Source organism: Oratosquilla oratoria, chromosome 14 (genome assembly GCF_046742065.1).
Source record: "Oratosquilla oratoria isolate Oo_2021 chromosome 14, ASM4674206v1, whole genome shotgun sequence".
Classification (NCBI taxonomy): Eukaryota; Metazoa; Arthropoda; class Malacostraca; order Stomatopoda; family Squillidae; genus Oratosquilla; species Oratosquilla oratoria.
In genome coordinates, this window is record NC_134790.1 from 48,689,234 (window position 1) to 48,694,233 (window position 5,000).

Sequence of the window (5,000 nt, forward strand, 5' to 3'; positions counted from 1 at the left end):
ACACACACACACACACACACACACACACACACACACACACACACACACACACACACACACACACACACACACACACACACACACACACACACACACACACACACACACACACACACACACACACACACCACATACACACACATGCACACACATACACTCATAAGGTTTCGAGAGCACAATGATCATTGATAGAGAACAAGAGCCTGCCGGCCTTCATTTTTGGAAACCGTCTGCCTCTCGAAAAGACAACCGACAATGAACACACAAACAGAAGATTTCCAAGTACTCCCGTCATCAAAAAAGGCTCGCAGGTCCAATAGCGGAAGCAGCAGGAGTAGCAGGAGCAGCTTGGAAGTTTGATTTGATTTCTTCGAATACAGCTGAACAACTAGTAAGCTAATCTAGCGCCTGCCTCCTCAGATCCGATTAGTAGGCATACAAGAGGATGCGCTTTCCTCATTTGATAAGCCTTGAATATGGAAACAGTGAGTTCTGAAGCGTCGATTCTTTTTGAAGTACTCTCAGAGAAACAGACCATAAAGAAACTGTACGGTGTATAGAAATGTACAGAATAAATTAAATATGCAAAAGAAAAAAAACTTTTATGGACTTCATATTTCTATACAGTTAAAAGATAAACATTCCTGGTCACACCAATTAATATACAGTATACACGCGTGAATGCACACACACACACACACACACACACACACACACACACACACACACACACACACACACACACACACACACACACACACACACACACACACACACACACACACACACACACACACACACACACACACACACACACACACACACACGCACGCACGCACGCACGCACACGCACACACACACACACACGTCGCCAGATGAATATATAAATAAAATAGACGGAGAAGCATACAATTTGTTGAGGTCAATAAATGTGGCTTTTAAATACCTGGATGAAGAAATGATTAAGAAAATATTATAAACACTGATAAGGCCAAAACTGGAATATGCAGCGCTGACATGATCACCCAGTGCAAAAAAAGAATATAAGAAAATTAGAAAGAATACAAAGAGGAACGACAAAGATGGCCCCAGCACTTTCAAACCTGACATATGAACAAAGACTGGCCGAACTGGAATTGCCGACCCTGGAACAAAGAAGAGAATGAGGGGATCTACTAACCATCTACAGAATTATGAAAGGAAAAGAACGCCTTGATAGAGAGAACTTACTAAAGTGGGACAGAGGAAAAACAAGAGGACATGCAATGAAAATCAAAAAGGACAACTACAAAAGAGATCTGAAAAAGAACAGCTTCCTACATAGAGTGATAGATATATGGAACAAATTGGATGAAAAAATAATGTGTGCAAACACAATACAAGAATTTAAGAACAAACTTGATCTTGAAAGATACAAAAACGTGTCATCACGAGCATAGTTCCCCTTCCCGTATCAATCAATCAATCAAATCAGCCATCCTAAGTCCACTGCCAAACAAAGGACTCCTTCATAGCATTCCATGAATCACACGACCGTGCCATCCTCTGCCACTTCACTCCTGCAAACTTCTCGATCTCGTCTCTCCACTTTCTGTCTGGTCTTCCTCTTCCACGCTTCCTATCTCGCGGCGTCCATTCAGGTACACACTTGCTCCATCGCTCATCAATCATTCGCACCAACTTACATACCCAATTCCATTTCCTCTCTTTTACTGCCTCCACAATATCTTCCACTCTAGTCTGCTCTCTCATCCAAGTTGCTCTCTTTCGGTCTCTCAGTGTTATTCCCATCATTGATCTCTCCATTCTCCTCTGTGCAGTCCTTAGCTTTGTTTCCATCGCCCTCATCAGCTTTCAAGTCTCACACCCGTAGATTATTGCTGGTAGAGAGCCTCTCAGGATCTTATCATACTTACCAAACACTTTCCAGCCAATTGTAATGCGTCTTTTTATTTCATTATCATGATCTTTCATCACCTTCACCATCTGGCCTAAACAATTATACTCTTCAACTTCCTCAAGACTCACACCATCAATTACAGTCTTTTTACTTTGAACTTTCGTGTTGAACATTACTTTCGTTTTAATCTTATTCATTTTTAAACCTACTTTGAGACTTTCTTTGTCTAGATCGCTCATCGTTTCTTGCAAGTCTTCTGCTATTTCTGAAATAAGAATGTCAACCGCAAACCTTAGTTGGTTCAAATACCCCATCTGGGGGTATTGGCTGTATGTTATTGTGGCAAAATAGCATGCAGTTGATAATTTAGGGTCTACGGACCAGAGTCACACACAATATTGTCTGTGATAGAGAAAAACTCTGTTCATAGAGAAATTATGACATTTTTATACTACGACTGTCCTTCCATTATGCTGTCCCCAACCCCTTGTCACTGTCTTGTACCATTTCTCTGAATATTCATTTCCTTTTTCCGCCTAACCTGTGGTGGGGGAAGAGAATAATACCACCAAGTCTTTCCACTTGAGTCGTAAGAGGCGACAAAAAACGGGACGGGGGATGGGATTAGGGTTTCTGCTACCTGTAGCCCCAAAGGGGGCATTCCTAAAAAAAAAAGTAAAAGCATAAGAGGTCTGGGAGTTTTCCAAACAGTACCCTAAGGTTTGGGTCTTTTAATGTGCGTGGATGTGGTACAGATGAGAGTAAAAGGAAAGAGATAGGCAGTATGTTTGTGAGAAGAAATATGGATTTGCTGGCTTTGAGTGAAACTAAAATGAAAGGGAGGGACGAGTGTGAATTTGGAAGTATAGCTGGGAGGTACTCAGGAGTGAAGAGGGGATGAGGGAGAGAAGGAGTGGCTATACTAGTAAGTGAAGAGATAGGTAAGCGCGTAGTGGAGTGGAAGGAGGTTTCATCAAGGTTGATGCGGATAAAGGTGAAGCTGGGAAAGGAGATGTCGGGTTTTGTAAGTGCGTATGGGCCTGGTAGTGAGAAGAGCGTAGAGGAAAGGGAGGCTTTTGGGTAGATATAAATAAGTGCATATAGGGATTAGGGAGAAATGTCAATGCAGTTGTATTGGGAGGCCTTAATGGTAGAGTAGGAAACGAACCAATAGACGTAGTGATTGGGAAGTATGGAGTTCCAGGTGAAAATTGTAGTGGAGAATTGATGGTGGAGATGTGTCTTGAAAGAGAGTTGATGATAGAAAATACAGTATTTAGGAAGTCAAGCATAAGTACATATGGAAGAGGGTGGTGGATGGAAGGGTGGTAGATAGAGCGTTAATGGACTATATAGTGGTGACCAGGAGTATGGTAGGAAGGTTAAGAATGTACTTGTTCTAAGGGGAGAGAGTGGGGGAATATCAGATCATTTTCTGGTGGAAGGTAAATTGAGAGAGGCGAATAGGTGGAGATAGACAAAAAGGGCAGAATTTAGGGAGATACTCAGAGTGAACTGCTTAAATGAGGGAAAAAAAGGAAAATGAGTATAAGAAGTTGAGGTAGGAGTGGGAGAGAGTAAAGGATAGAGTAGAACTAGGAGTGGAGGAGGAATGGGGATGATTCAAGGAGGGAGTCATAAGGTATGCAAAGATGGTGTGAGGAACAAGGGGGGCAGGAGGAAATAGAAGGAAGGGTAGTGAGTGGTGGGATGAGGAAGCAAAGAAGGGTGTAGAAAAGAAGAAACAGGCCTTCATAGATTGGCTACAAATTAGGACGAGGGAATCGTATGAGATGTACAAAGTAAAGAGAAGGGAAGTTAAGCATAAGATAAAGGAAGCAAAGAGGAGACCAGATGTGAAATGGGGTAAGAGTATTACAGAAATTATTGAAATTAATAAAAAGATGTTTTGGAAAAAATTAAAAGAGAAAGAGTAGGCGAATCAAGTAGAGAAGAAAAGGTAAAAAGGTGCAGATGGAGAGACGATAATGGAGGAGAAGGCAGTGAGAGGAAGGATGGCAGAGTATTTTAGGGAGTTGCTAAATGTGAAGGAGGATAGGGAGGGAAAGGTAAATGCAGTGGGAAGCGCCAAGAAAATGAGAGTGATGAGTGAGGAAAATAGAGGAGAAATAGAGAACGATGAAGTGAAAGCAGCTGTTAAGATGATGAGAGCAGGTAAGGCACCTAGGTTGAATGCATGCCATGCGGAATATCTGAAGAAAGAAGGTACAGTTATGATGGATTGGCTGGTGAGATTATTTAATGTTTGTTTACGAGAGGGCAAAGTGCCGGAGGAATGGAGGAGTGCTTATATAGTTCCGCTTTACAAGAGAAAGGGGGACAAGTGTGAGTGTAGTAGTTTCAGAGGGATCAGCTTGTTGAGTGTAGTTAGGAAGGCTTATGGGAGGGTTTTGATTGAGAGGATTAGTAGAGAAACAGAGGGAGTAATTGGTGAGGAACAGTCTGGATTTAGGACAGGTACAGTTTGTGTAGACCAGCTTTTTATGGTAAGACAGATATGTGAGAAAGCTATAGGAAAAGGTAATTTTTTTTTTTTTTGTCTTTTATGGATCTGGAAAAGACTTACAAAAAGGTAGACAGGAAGGCACTGTGGTAGGTACTGCAGATATATGGGATAGGAGGAAAGATGTTGAGAGCAGTCAAGAGTTTTTACGAGAGTAGTAGTGCTTGTGTTAGGATTAGAAATGGAGAGAGTGAATGGTTTGAGGTAAAGGTGGGACTTGGTCAGGGATGTGTTATAACGCCTTGGGTGTTCAATCTATTCATGAATGAGGTGGTGCGAGAGGTGAATGCAATGGTACTGGGTCAGGGATTGGAGATAGTTAAAGAAAATAGAGAAAAGTGGGAAATAAGCCAGTTGTTGTTTGCTGACGACACTGCGTTTGTAGCACGATCAGAGGAGGGACTGAGGAAGGTAGTGACAGAGTTTGAGAAGGTGTGTGAAAGAAGGAAGCTGAAGATAAATGTGGGCAAAAGTAAGGAGATGAGATGTTCAAGGGGAGAGAGTGACAGCAGGCTGGAAGTGAGCATTAAGGGTAAGAGACTGGAGGAAGTGGATAGTTTTAGATACTTGGGTGCG